Here is a 16,698-nt window from a genome sequence, read left to right as displayed (position 1 = left end):
CACTGATTACCTGCTTCTACACCTAAACCACTGATTACCTGCTTCTCAACCTAAAACACTGATTACCTACTTCTCTACCTAAAACACTGATTACCTGCTTCTATAACTGAACAACTGATTGCCTGCTTCTACACCTGAACCACTGATTACCTGACTCTCCACCTAAAACACTGATTACCTGCTTCTCCACCTAAAACACTGATTACCTGCTTCTTCACCTAAACCACTGATTACATGCTTCTCTACCTAAAACACGGATTACCTGCTTCTCCACCTAAACCACTGATTACCTGCTTCTACACCTAAAACACTGATTTCCTGCTTCTTCACCTAAACCACTGATTACCTGCTTCTTCACCTAAACCACTGACTACCTGCTTCTCTACCAAAAACACTGATTACCTGCTTCTCCACCTAAAACACTGATTACCTGCTTCTTCACCTAAACCACTGATTACCTGCTTCTCTACCTAAAACACGGATTACCTGCTTCTCCACCTAAACCACTGATTACCTGCTTCTACACCAAAAACATTGATTACCTGCTTCTCTACCTAAAACACTGATTACCTGCTTCTACACCTGAACAAATGATTACCTGCTTCTACACCTGAACCACTGATTACCTGACTCTCCACCTAAACCACTGATTACCTGCTTCTCCACCTAAAACACTGATTACCTGCTTCTACACCTAAACCACTGATTACCTGCTTCTACACCTAAACCACTGATTACCTGCTTCTCAACCTAAAACACTGATTACCTGCTTCTCTACCTAAAACACTGATTACCTGCTTCTACACCTGAACAACTGATTGCCTGCTTCTTCCCCTAAACCACTGATTACCTGCTTCTTCACCTAAACCACTGAATACCTTCTTCTCTACCAAAAACACTGATTACCTGCTTCTCCACCTAAAACAGAGATTACCTGCTTTTACACATGAACCACTGATTACCTGCTTCTCCACCTAAAACACAGATTACCTGCTTCTCCACCTAAACCACTGATTACCTGCTTCTACACCTAAAACACTGATTACCTGCTTTTTCACCTAAACCACTGATTACCTGCTTCTACACCTAAAACACTGATTAGCTGCTTCTTCCCCTAAACCACTGATTACCTGCTTCTTCACCTAAACCACAGAATACCTTCTTCTCTACCAAAAACACTGATTACCTGCTTCTCCACCTAAATCACGGATTACCTGCTTCTACACCTGAACCACTGATTACCTGCTTCCCTACCTAAAACACAGATTACCTGCTTCTACACCTGAACCACTGATTACCTGCTTCTTCACCTAAAACACGGATTACCTGCTTCTACACCTGAACCACTGATTATCTTCTTCACCTAATACACTGATTACCTGCTTCTACACCTAAAACACTGATTATCTTCTTCTTTATCTAAAACACGGATTGCCTGCTTCTACACCTGAACCACTGATTACCTGCTTCTCAACCTAAAACACTGATTACCTGCTTCTCTACCTAAAACACGGATTACCTGCTTCTCCACCTAAAACACAGATTACCTGTTTTTACACCTGGACAACTGATTACCTGCTTCTACACCTAAACCACTGATTACCTGCTTCTCAACCTAAAACACTGATTACCTGCTTCTCTACCTAAAACACTGATTACCTGCTTCTACACCTGAACAACTGATTGCCTGCTTCTTCCCCTAAACCACTGATTACCTGCTTCTTCACCTAAACCACTGAATACCTTCTTCTCTACCAAAAACACTGATTACCTGCTTCTCCACCTAAAACAGAGATTACCTGCTTTTACACATGAACCACTGATTACCTGCTTCTCCACCTAAAACACAGATTATCTGCTTCTCCACCTAAACCACTGATTAACTGCTTCTACACCTAAAACACTGATTACCTGCTTTTTCACCTAAACCACTGATTACCTGCTTCTACACCTAAAACACTGATTAGCTGCTTCTTCCCCTAAACCACTGATTACCTGCTTCTTCACCTAAACCACTGAATACCTTCTTCTCTACCAAAAACACTGATTACCTGCTTCTCCACCTAAAACATGGATTACCTGCTTCTACACCTGAACCACTGATTACCTGCTTCTCTACCTAAAACACAGATTACCTGCTTCTACACCTGAACCACTGATTACCTGCTTCTTCACCTAAAACACGGATTACCTGCTTCTACACCTGAACCACTGATTATCTTCTTCACCTAATACACTGATTACCTGCTTCTACACCTAAAACACTGATTACCTTCTTCTTTATCTAAAACACGGATTGCCTGCTTCTACACCTGAACCACTGATTACCTGCTTCTCAACCTAAAACACTGATTACCTGCTTCTCTACCTAAAACACGGATTACCTGCTTCTCCACCTAAAACACAGATTACCTGCTTTTACACCTGGACCACTGATTACCTGCTTCTACACCTAAACCACTGACTACCTACTTCTCAAACTAAAACACTGATTACCTGCTTCTACACCTGAACCACTGATTACCTGCTTCTACACCTAAACCACTTACTACCTACTTCTCAAACTAAAACACAGATTACCTGCTTCTACACCTGGACCACTGATTACCTGCTTCTACACCTAAACCACTGACTACCTACTTCTCCACCTAAAACACTGATTACCTGCTTTTACACCTGGACCACTGATTACCTGCTTCTACACCTAAACCACTGACTACCTACTTCTCAAACTAAAACACTGATTACCTGCTTCTACACCTGAAAAACTAATTACCTGCTTCTACACCTGAACCATTGATTACTTGACCCTCCACCTAAAACACTGATTACCTGCTTCTCCACCTAAAGCACTGATTACCTGCTTCTCTACCTAAAACACAGATTACCTGCTTCTACACCTGAACCACTGGTTACCTGCTTCTTCACCTAAAACACGGATTACCTGCTTCTACACCTAAAACACGGATTACCTGCTTCTCCATCTAAAACATGGATGACCTGCTTCTACACCTGAACCACTGATTACCTCCTTCTCCACCTAAAACACAGATTACCTGCTTCTACACCTAAAACACGGATTACCTGCTTCTCCATCTAAAACATGGATGACCTGCTTCTACACCTGAACCGCTGATTACCTCCTTCTCCACCTAAAACACTGATTACCTGCTTCTCCACATAAAATACTGATTACCTGCTTCTACATCTGAACCACTGATAACCTGCTTCTCTACCTAAAACACTGATTACCTGCTTCTCCGTCTAAACCCCTGATTACCTGCTTCTACACCTGAACCACTGATTACCTGCTACTACACCTAAAACACTGATTACCTATTTCTCCACCTAAAACACGGATTACCTGCTTCTACACCTGAACCACTGATTACCTGCTACACCTAAAACACTGATTACCTGCTTCTACTCCTGAACCACTGATTACCTGCTTCTCTACCTAAGACATGGATTACCTGCTTCTACACCTGAACCACTGATTACCTGCTTCTCTACCTAAAACACGGATTACCTGCTTCTACAACTGAACCACTGATTACCTGCTTCTCTACCTAAAACACGGATTACCTGCTTCTACACCTGAACCACTGATTACCTGCTTCTTCATCTAAAACACTGATTACCTGCTTCTCCACATAAAATACTGATTACCTGCTTCTCTACCTAAATCACAGATTACCTGCTTCTACACCTGAAACACTGATTACCTGCTTCTACCCATAAAACACTGATTACCTGCTTCTTTACCTAAAACACGAATTGCCTGCTTCTACACCTGAACCACTGATTAACTGCTTCTCAACCTAAAACACAGATTACCTGCTTTTACACCTGGACCACTGATTACCTGCTTCTACACCTAAACCACTGATTTCCTGCTTCTCAACCTAAAACACTGATTACCTGCTTCTCTACCTAAAACACTGATTACCTGCTTCTACACCTGAACAACTGATTGCCTGCTTCTACACCTGAATCACTGATTACCTGACTCTCCACCTAAAACACTGATTACCTGCTTCTTCACCTAAACCACTGATTACCTGCTTCTCTACCTAAAACACGGATTACCTGCTTCTCCACCTAAACCACCGATTACCTGCTTCTACACCTAAAACACTGATTTCCTGCTTCTTCACCTAAACCACTGATTACCTGCTTCTTCACCTAAACCACTGACTACCTGCTTCTCTACCAAAAAAACTGATTACCTGCTTCTCCACCTAAAACACTGATTACCTGCTTCTTCACCTAAACCACTGATTACAGATTACCTGCTTTTACACCTGAACCACTGATTACCTGCTTCTACACCTAAACCACTGATTACCTGCTTCTCTACCTTAAACACGGATTACCTGCTTCTCCACCTAAAACACGGATTACCTGCTTCTACACCTGAACCACTGATTACCTGCTTCTCAACCTAAAAAACTGATTACCTGCTTCTCTACCTAAAACAGAGATTACCTGCTTCTACACCTGAACCACTGATTACCTGCTTCTCAACCTAAAACACTGATTACCTGCTTCTCTACCTAAAACACAGATTACTTGCTTCTCCACATAAAATACTGATTACCTGCTTCTACACCTGAAACACTGATTACCTGCTTCTCTACCTAAAACACGGATTGCCTGCTTCTACACCTGAACCACTGATTACCTGCTTCTCAACCTAAAACACTGATTACCTGCTTCTCTACCTAAAACAGAGATTACCTGCTTTTACACATGAACCACTGATTACCTGCTTCTCAACCTAAAACACTGATTACCTGCTTCTCTACCTAAAACACAGATTACCTGCTTCTCTACCTAAAACAGAGATTACCTGCTTTTACACATGAACCACTGATTACCTGCTTCTCAACCTAATACACTGATTACCTGCTTCTCTACCTAAAACACAGATTACCTGCTTCTATACCTGAACCACTGATTACCTGCTTCTCTACCTAAAACACTGATTACCTGCTTCTCTACCTAAAACACAGATTACCTGCTTCTTCACCTAAACCACTGATTACCTGCTTCTTCACCTAAACCACTGACTACCTGCTTCTCTACCAAAAACACTGATTACCTGCTTCTCCACCTAAAACACTGATTACCTGCTTCTTCACCTAAACCACTGATTACCTGCTTCTACACCTAAAACACTGATTTCCTGCTTCTTCACCTAAACCACTGATTACCTGCTTCTTCACCTAAACCACTGACTACCTGCTTCTCTACCAAAAACACTGATTACCTGCTTCTCCACCTAAAACACTGATTACCTGCTTCTTCACCTAAACCACTGATTACCTGCTTCTCTACCTAAAACACGGATTACCTGCTTCTCCACCTACACCACTGATTACCTGCTTCTCAACCTAAAACACGGATTACCTGCTTCTCTATCTAAAAGTATCTCTGATGAAGCGCATGTGCCCATGCGCGAAACACGTAAGATAGGAGCTTACCATGTGTCTGATGATAAGCCTGCTCCTGAATAAAACTTCTTTTCATCTACCTCAAGTCTCAGCATTCCTTTTTCCTCATTCTCTATCTAAAACACAGATTACCTGCTTTTACACCTGAACCACTGATTACCTGCTTCTCCACCTAAAACACGGATTACCTGCTTCTACACCTGAACCACTGATTACCTGCTTCTCAACCTAAAACACTGATTACCTGCTTCTCTACCTAAACAGAGATTACCTGCTTCTACACCTGAACCACTGATTACCTGCTTCTCAACCTAAAACACTGATTACCTGCTTCTCTACCTAAAACACAGATTACCTGCTTCTCCACATAAAATACTGATTACCTGCTTCTACACCTGAAACACTGATTACCTGCTTCTCTACCTAAAACACGGATTGCCTGCTTCTACACCTGAACCACTGATTACCTGCTTCTCTACCTAAAACACTGATTACCTGCTTCTCTACCTAAAACACGGATTACCTGCTTCTACACCTGAACCACTGATTACCTGCTTCTACACCTAAAACACTGATTTCCTGCTTCTTCACCTAAACCACTGATTACCTGCTTCTTCACCTAAACCACTGACTACCTGCTTCTCTACCAAAAACACTGATTACCTGCTTCTCCACCTAAAACACTGATTACCTGCTTCTTCACCTAAACCACTGATTACCTGCTTCTCAACCTAAAACACGGATTACCTGCTTCTCTACCAAAAACACTGATTACCTGCTTCTCCACCTAAAACACGGATTACCTGCTTCTCCACCTACACCACTGATTACCTGCTTCTCAACCTAAAACACGGATTACCTGCTTCTCTATCTAAAACACAGATTACCTGCTTTTACACCTGAACCACTGATTACCTGCTTCTCCACCTACACCACTGATTACCTGCTTCTCAACCTAAAACACGGATTACCTGCTTCTCTATCTAAAACACAGATTACCTGCTTTTACACCTGAACCACTGATTACCTGCTTCTACACCTAAACCACTGATTACCTGCTTCTCCACCTTAAACACAGATTACCTGCTTCTCCACCTAAAACACGGATTACCTGCTTCTACACCTGAACCACTGATTACCTGCTTCTCAACCTAAAACACTGATTACCTGCTTCTCTACCTAAAACAGAGATTACCTGCTTCTACACCTGAACCACTGATTACCTGCTTCTCAACCTAAAACACTGATTACCTGCTTCTCTACCTAAAACACAGATTACCTGCTTCTCCACATAAAATACTGATTACCTGCTTCTACACCTGAAACACTGATTACCTGCTTCTCTACCTAAAACACGGATTGCCTGCTTCTACACCTGAACCACTGATTACCTGCTTCTCTACCTAAAACAGAGATTACCTGCTTTTACACATGAACCACTGATTACCTGCTTCTCAACCTAAAACACTGATTACCTGCTTCTCTACCTAAAACACAGATTACCTGCTTCTACACCTGAACCACAGATTACCTGCTTCTCTACCTAAAACACAGATTACCTGCTTCTATACCTGAACCACTGATTACCTGCTTCTCTACCTAAAACACTGATTACCTGCTTCTCTACCTAAAACACAGATTACCTGCTTCTACACCTGAACCACAGATTACCTGCTTCGCTACCTAAAACACAGATTACCTGCTTCTATACCTGAACCACTGATTACCTGCTTCTACCCCTGAACCACTTATTACCTGCTTCTCTACATAAAACACAGATTACCTGCTTCTACACCTGAACCACTGATTACCTGCTTCTCAACCTAAAACACAGATTACCTGCTTCTAATCTACACCTGAACCACTGATTACCTGCTTCTTCACCTAAAACACAGATTACCTGCTTCTACACCTAAAACACGGATTACCTGCTTCTCCATCTAAAACATGGATGACCTGCTTCTACACCTGAACCACTGATTACCTCCTTCTCCACCTAAAACACTGATTACCTGCTTCTCCACATAAAATACTGATTACCTGCTTCTACATCTGAACCACTGATAACCTGCTTCTCTACCTAAAACACTGATTACCTGCTTCTCCGTCTAAACCCCTGATTACCTGCTTCTACACCTGAACCACTGATTAACTGCTTCTACACCTAAAACACTGATTACCTATTTCTCCACCTAAAACACGGATTACCTGCTTCTACACCTGAACCACTGATTACCTGCTTCACCTAAAACACTGATTACCTGCTTCTACTCCTGAACCACTGATTACCTGCTTCTCTACCTAAGACATGTATTACCTGCTTCTACACCTGAACCACTGATTACCTGCTTCTCCACCTAAACCACTGATTCCCTGCTTCTACACCTAAAACACTGATTACCTGCTTTTTCACCTAAACCACTGATTACCTGCTTCTACACATAAAACACTGATTATCTTCTTCACCTAATACACTGATTACCTGCTTCTACACCTAAAACACTGATTATCTTCTTCTTTATCTAAAACACGGATTGCCTGCTTCTACACATGAACCACTGATTACCTGCTTCTCAACCTAAAACACTGATTACCTGCTTCTCTACCTAAAACACGGATTACCTGCTTCTCCACCTAAAACACAGATTACCTGCTTTTACACCTGGACCACTGATTACCTGCTTCTACACCTAAACCACTGACTACCTACTTCTCAAATTAAAACACTGATTACCTGCTTCTACACCTGAACCACTGATTACCTGCTTCTACACCTAAACCACTGACTACCTACTTCTCAAACTAAAACACATATTACCTGCTTCTACACCTGGACCACTGATTACCTGCTTCTACACCTAAACCACTGACTACCTACTTCTCCACCTAAAACACAGATTACCTGCTTTTACACCTGGACCACTGATTACCTGCTTCTACACCTAAACCACTGACTACCTACTTCTCAAACTAAAACACTGATTACCTGCTTCTACACCTGAACCACTGATTACCTGCTTCTACACCTAAACCACTTACTACCTACTTCTCAAACTAAAACACAGATTACCTGCTTTTACACCTGAACCACTGATTACCTGCTTCTCTACCTAAAACACAGATTACCTGCTTCTATACCTGAACCACTGATTACCTGCTTCTCCACCTAAAACACTGATTACCTGCTTCTCTACCTAAAACACAGATTACCTGCTTCTACACCTGAACCACTGGTTACCTGCTTCTTCACCTAAAACACGGATTACCTGCTTCTACACCTAAAACACAGATTACCTGCTTCTCCATCTAAAACATGGATGACCTGCTTCTACACCTGAACCACTGATTACCTCCTTCTCCACCTAAAACACTGATTACCTGCTTCTACACATAAAATACGGTTTATCTGCTTTTACGCCTGGACCACTGATTACCTGCTTCTACACCTAAACCACTGACTACCTGCTTCTCAACCTAAAACACTGATTACCTGCTTCTCTACCTAAAACACTGATTACCTGCTTCTACACCTGAACAACTGATTACCTTCTTCTACACCTGAACCATTGATTACCTGACCCTCCACCTAAAACACTGATTACCTGCTTCTCCACCTAAAACACTGATTACCTGCTTCTCTACCTAAAACACAGATTACCTGCTTCTACACCTAAACCACTGGTTACCTGCTTCTTCACCTAAAACACGGATTACCTGCTTCTACACCTAAAACACGGATTACCTGCTTCTCCATCTAAAACATGGATGACCTGCTTCTACACCTGAACCACTGATTACCTCCTTCTCCACCTAAAGCACTGATTACCTGCTTCTACACCTGAACCACTGATTACCTGCTTCTCCACCTAAAACACTGATTACCTGCTTCTCCACCTAAACCACTGATTACCTGCTTCCACACCTAAAACACTGATTACCTGCTTCTTCACCTAAACCACTGATTACCTGCTTCTTCACCTAAACCACTGACTACCTGCTTCTCTACCAAAAACACTGATTACCTGCTTCTCCACCTAAAACACGGATTACCTGCTTCTACGCCTGAACCACTGATTACCTGCTTCTCTACCTAAAACACGGACTACCTGCTTCTCCACCTAAAACACAGATTACCTGCTTCTACACCTGGACCATTGATTACCTGCTTCTCTACCTAAAACACTGATTACATGCTTCTCCACCTAAAACACGGGTTACCTGCTTCTCTACCTAAAACACTGATTACCTGCTTCTCTACCTAAACCACTGATTACCTGTTTCTCCACCTAAAACACTGATTATCTGCTTCTTCACTTAAACCACTGATTACCTGTTTCTTCACCTGAACCACTGATTACCTGCTTCTCCACCTAAAACACTGATTACCTGCTTCTCCACCTGACATTTCTTGCTCCAATGGGAGCCTCGTTCTGATGCCGTCATACACAGCACAGAACCTAAGCACAGCAAAGGGGGTAAGTTCATGGCGATGTGCAGCAAATTTAAAAATATATGTATATAAGCATATACCTATATATATATATATATATATATATATATATATATATATATATATTTGCACGGAACACACAGTTCCCATAGACCACAATGTAAAGGCACTTTTCGGTGCCATTTTTTTTCTAACAGCCCACATCCACCACTTTTAACCCCTAAAAACTGCTTATTGCAGGGGTTTTTTGTTTTTTGTTTTTTAAAAAAAAGATACTAATATTTTTTAATTGATTATATCCACTACACACATATTTGGGGGCAATTGGGGGTCATTTAGAAAATTAACCAGAGGTCTGAGCGCTAATTGCTACTGCGAGGTTGCGGTAGCAATAACCAGCCACTTGTAATAGCTGGTTATTTATCGAGTGCCCGCAAACGGGCAAACTTGCCTGTTTGCAGGTGTGCGTTAAATTAGAGCTCCACTTGTAATCTTACCCTTAATAGGTTTAAACATCTATCTAATGAGCAGACTGAGGATACTGTGGAATATGCCCAAAGTCTCAACAATAATTTTTTAGATTGCATTAGAAAGTTATCTTAAGCACTAAGCATATTGCAAGAAATTATATATATTGATAAAAAGATAGACAGATAAACAGACAGACAGTATAAAGTATAATATCACAGGGCTTAGAGTAATATCCCTTACAGTAATTCAAAAGATTAGTCAGAGATATTTTTAGTCACCAGAAAGCATTTTACTGAGTGATTGCATTGTATTTAAAAGGTTTAGCAAGCTTATGTTAATTGTGAGTGGGGGCATTGTGCAAAACCATATGATATAGCAAACAAAACGAAAAAAACACCAATATTACTTCAGCACAGCTATAAAAACCACCAAAGTTCACCAAAGCTTTGCTAAGGTAGGCAGAATCAGAATATACAAGGATGAGTAGTTATATAACTGCTTTACTATAATACAAAATGTGCCATTATATATGTATATAAGAAAATAATAATATATATATATATATATACATATATATATATATATATATATATATATATATATTCACAGTATATATAAATAAATATAAAATTTAAGCACAAAAAAGAAGAGAAATCCCTAGATTCATCTTTTAATTAAGACTGGAAGCATAAAGGGACTTAAGGGGCCCAATCACATATGTGGCGTCACCCGCAAAAGCCGGTGTTGGATGTTGCAATCACATATACGGCGCCGCATACAACTGTGGTACGTATATTTGACCTGATGAAACAGTCTTTCAACTGAGAAACGCGTTGTGTTACTTTGTGTTTTTATTATTCAGTGTGTATTAAACTCATTGGTTTTACTTTGAGATTTGAGTCTACATTTAGGGTTAAGATTCGCTCATCACACCCTTGAGACCTGATAGAGCTCTGCGATGAGTCCCCTTTCTCAATAGATTCCTAATGTGTACATCTAATTGGAAGCTTGTATTTCACTGATATACTCAGTGTGGCGTAACAAGTCTGCTGGAGGCCTGAGTTTAAGCTAGCTGGACAGCTCTGATGTTTCCGCATGCACCATTTGCACTATTGAGTGCTTCTCGTTTGTGAGTATATCTCCATTGGGGGTTTTGTGGATTGCCATATTACATCAACGTATTTCACTATTGGAGCACCCTCTTTCTTTTTCTACTACACAGATATACTTTGTTTCCAGTTTGGGATCTTACACTAAAGAGGAAGCAGCACCAACCCTTTATGGGACTGTGTTTTACACATTTATTTTTTAACACGATTTGTTATAATTTAGCAATATTGGCGCACACAGTTGTTTAGGTTTTTTCCTTTTCACAACTCTATATTTGACTCATCGCCTGCTATTTTTACTCCCATAAAATAACATAGAACCGGTGTCGCAAGTCGGTATCATATATTCCGCGCAAGGACTTATACAGCGAAAATTGAGAAATGTTACTCCATTTTCACCTCACCTGGAAGTCTTAACAAACACCTAACGCATGTGCAATATCTACCTCTCAACCGCCATGACCCCCTGCAATAACTAAATAAAATGTATTAACTAGGCTGACCATATGTCCCGTTTTGAAAGGGACAGTACCGTTATTTTATGTTTCTTCCCCTGTCCCGTCGTTTCTTTAATAATATTCATTTTGTCCCGTTTTGAGGGTTATTAGACTGTGCGACCAGCGCAAGTGTAATTTTTTAGCACACATACCACTTACTAACATTTTTTAAACTCCCTGCCGGCAGCTAGGGTAGTTTTTTTTAACTGCAGGGTTTGGGTTGGGTGGCCATGCCCACATGATCCACAGCACCGCATCTATGCCGCCCGCACTCAAAATTAGGGGCGTGATCATTGAAAGCAAGTGACAGCAGGTCAGTACTCAGTCGTGAGCTGTCAGACTGAACTGAGGAGAGAGACTGGTCACGAGAGGGAAGTTAGAACTACTAGCTAGTGCCTAGTAAGGACAGGAGTCGGACTAGATCTGTCATCATCTGATGTGATGATCATCTGCCTCTGCCATCACCCAAATTAGTGGCTGACCATCACCAGAGAGATAATTCTTACCATCTTCTTGTGTCACAGTGTGAACATACAAACATAGTGATCAAGTAGATCAAATGTCTAAGTTCTGCAAGAATTGTACATGGCCAAAGTAAGACCAGTGTCTGTGCCTGTCAATCAATTAAATTGTCATTAATTATGCTTATTATTATGCTGCTGCAGTGCTGGTTGTACAGAAGTTATAAATAACAATTATCATTATCAAGTAACTATTTCCACATTTTTCTCAGTTTATCCACCATGTAACAATGATTTTGGGCAACTCAGCTAAGGATAATTGTTGGCTCAATAGTTTATATTCATGTCATAAAAGAACTTTTGTTAAAATCTTACTTTTTTCCCCTATGAATAAAGAATTTTAACCCAGTCCCATTTTTGACATCTCAATGTCCCGTTTTTGTGTCAAGGAAATATGGTCAGCCTAGTATTAACCCCTAATCTGCCAACCCTACATTGTAAAGTACCTAATAGACACAATAGATTACGAGTTTTGCATTCCTGTTTCAACTCTGAAAAAATGGCCATTTCAGCGTAAAAACTGGAATGCAGCAATTAAGAGTCTTGTCGGTATAGCCTGTAACGCAACGTCAATCCCACACTCTAAAAAAAATGACATTTTTGCGTGGGAATTCTATAGCGCCGGTATTACAGTTTGATGTGGTGAGGCTCAAATGCTTGTGTTTCAGCCTATACTGACACAATCTATTAACCCCTATTCCGCTGCCCTCCCGCATCGCAAACACTATAATAAAGTTATAAACCCCTAATCTGCTGCTCCTGACATCGCCGCCACTAATAAAATTTATTAACCCCTATTCCGCCACTCTCCGACATCGCCACCACTATAATAAAGTTATTAACCCCTATTCCCCCACACCTCAACATTGCCCACACTATAATAAAGCAACCCCTATTCGGCCGCTCTCCGACATCGCCGCCACTAAATAAAGTTATTAACCCCTAAACCTCTGGCCTCCCACATCACCGCCACTAAATAAACCTATTAACTCCTAAGCCACCAGCCCCCCACATCGCAAAGCACTAAATTAAACTATTAACCCCTAAACCTAACAACCGCTAACTTTAAATTAAAATTATAATATCCCTATCATAAAATAAATAAAAACTTACCTGTGAAATAAAAAAAACTATGTTCAAACTATTAATTAACCTAACATAACTATTAGACTAAAATTAAAATTAAAAAAAACTATCAATTAAATAAACTAAATTACACGATAAAAAAACTTAACACTACTAAAGAAATAATTATAAAATTACAAAAAATAAAAAATACTAAATTTAAAAAAATATCAAACACTATTATCCAAAATAAAAACAATTACACCTAATCTAATAGCCCTATAAAAATAAAAAATAAACCCAAAATAAAAAAAAAACCTAGCCTACAATAAACTACAAATTGCCCTTAAAAGGGCCTTTTGTGGTGCATTGTCCTAAATAAATAAGCTCTTTTGCCTGTAAAAAAATACAAAGTCCCTCCAACAGTAAAACCCACCACACAACCAACCCCCCAAAATTAAAAACCTAACTCTAACAAAAACCTAAGCTACCCAATGCCTTGAAAAGAGCATTTGTATGGGCATTGCACTTAAAATGGCATTTAGCTCTTTTGCATTGCACTGAAAAGGGCATTTAGCTCTTTTAAGAAAGCCCAAACCCTAATCTAAAAAAAAAACACCCACAAAAAGTAAAAAAAAAAAACTAACACTAACCCTGACGATCCACTTGCAGTTTTTGAAGGCCAGACATCCAGGCGGCTAGAAGCCTTCATCCAGTCGGCGAGGTCTTTATCCAGGTGGCGTCTTCTATCTTCATCCCAGCGGCATGGATCGGTCCATCCTTCAAAACAGCCGGCGCAGAGCATCCTCACCATACGTTCGCCACCATACACTGAATCTTCAATGCAAGGGAGCCTTTTCAAAATTTTATTTTTTAATTCAAATCAGCCAATAGGATGAGAGCTTCTGAAATCCTATTGGCAATTCAAATCAGCTAATAGGATGAGAGCTAATGAAATTCTATTGGCTGATTTGAATAGATGTCCGGACTTCAAAAATTGTAGGTGGATCATCTGGGGTTAGTATAAGTTTTTTTTTTACTTTTTTTGGATGGGGTTTTTTTTTTTAGATTAGGGTTTGGGCTTTCTTAAAAGAGCTAAATGCCCTTTTCAGGGCAATGCAAAAGAGCTAAATGCCCTTTTCAGGACAATGTAGGTAAGGTAGCTTAGGTTTTTGTTAGAGTTAGTTTTTTTTATTTTGGGGGGTTGGTTGGGTGGTGGGTTTTACTGTTGGGGGGTCTTTGTATTTTTTTACAGGGAAAATAGCTGATTTACTCAGGGCAATACCCTACAAAAGGCCCTTTTAAGGGCTATTCGTAGTTTATTGTAGGATAGGGCTTTTTTTATTTCGGGGGGATTTTTTATTTTTATAGGGCTATTAGATTAGGTGTAATTGTTTTTATTTTGGATAATTATGTTTGTTGTTTTTCGTAATTTAGTGTTTGTTATTTTTTTCTAATTTAGTGTTTGTTATTTTTTATAATTTAGTATTTTTTATTTTTTGTAATTTTAGAATTCATTTTTTTAGTAGTGTTAGGTTTCTTTTACTGTGTAATTTAGTTTAATTTATAGTTATTGTAATTTTAGTCTAATAGTTATGTTAGGTTAATTTATAGTTTAAACTAATTTTTTTTTTTATTTCACAGGTAAGTTTTTATTTATTTTAAGATAGGGATATTGTAATTTTAATTTAAATTTAGGGGGTTGTTAGGTTTAGGGGTTATTAGCTTAATTAACGGCTAGATTTAGAGTTGGGCGGTAGCCGTCAAAACCAGCGTTAGAGGCTCCTAACGCTGGTTTTTACCGCCCTCTGGTATTTGGAGTCAGTCAGGAAAGGGTCTAACGCTCACTTTCCAGCCGCGACTTTTCCATACCGCAGATCCCCCTATGCCATTTGCATATCCTATCTTTTCAATGGGATCTTTCTAGCGCCGGTATTTAGAGTCTTGGCTGAAGTGAGCGTTAGAAATCTAACGACAAAACTCCAGCCGCAGAAAAAAGTCAGTAGTTAAGAGCTTTCTGGGCTAACGCCGGTTTATAAAGCTCTTAACTACTGTGCTCTAAAGTACACTAACACCCATAAACTACCTATGTACCCCTAAACCGAGGTCCCCCCACATCGCCGCCACTCTATTAAAAATTTTTAACCCCTAATCTGCCGACCGCACGCCGCTGCCACCTACGTGATCCCTATGAACCCCTAATCTGCTGCCCCTAACACCGCCGACCCCTATATTATATTTATTAACCCCTAATCTGCCCCCCTCAACATCGCCTCCACCTGCCTACACTTATTAACCCCTAATCTGCCGACCGGACCGCGCCGCTATTATAATAAAGTTATTAACCTCTAATCCGCCTCACTCCCGCCTCAATAACCCTATAATAAATAGTATTAACCCCTAATCTGCCCTCCCTAACATCGCCGACACCTAACTTCAAGCATTAACCCCTAATCTGCCGATCGGAGCTCACCGCTACTCTAATAAATTTTTTAACCCCTAAAGCTAATTCTAACCCTAACCCTAACACCCCCCTAAGTTAAATATAATTTTATTCTAACGAAATAAATTAACTATTATTAAATAAATTATTCCTATTTAAATCTAAATACTTACCTGTAAAATAAACCCTAATATAGCTACAATATAAATTATAATTATATTGTAGCTATTTTAAGATTAATATTTATTTTACAGGCAACTTTGTAATTATATTAACCAGGTACAATAGCTATTAAATGGTTAATAACTATTTAATAGTTACCTAGTTAAAATAATTACAAAATTACCTGTAAAATAAATCCTAACCTAAGTTACAATTAAACCTAACACTACACTATCAATACATTAATTAAATACAATATCTACAAATAAATACAATGAAATAAACTAACTAAAGTACAAAAAATAAAAAATAACTAAGTTACAAAAAATAAAAAAATATTTACAAACATTAGAAAAATATTACAACAAGTTTAAACTAATTACACCTACTCTAAGCCCCCTAATAAAATAACAAAGACCCCCAAAATAAAAAAAAATGCCCTACCCTATTCTAAATTTAAAAAGTTCAAAGCTCTTTTACCTTACCAGCCCTGAAAAGGGCCCTTTGCGGGGCATGCCCCAAAC

Source organism: Bombina bombina, chromosome 5 (genome assembly GCF_027579735.1).
Source record: "Bombina bombina isolate aBomBom1 chromosome 5, aBomBom1.pri, whole genome shotgun sequence".
Classification (NCBI taxonomy): domain Eukaryota; kingdom Metazoa; phylum Chordata; class Amphibia; order Anura; family Bombinatoridae; genus Bombina; species Bombina bombina.
Note: the sequence above shows the minus strand (reverse complement) of the source record.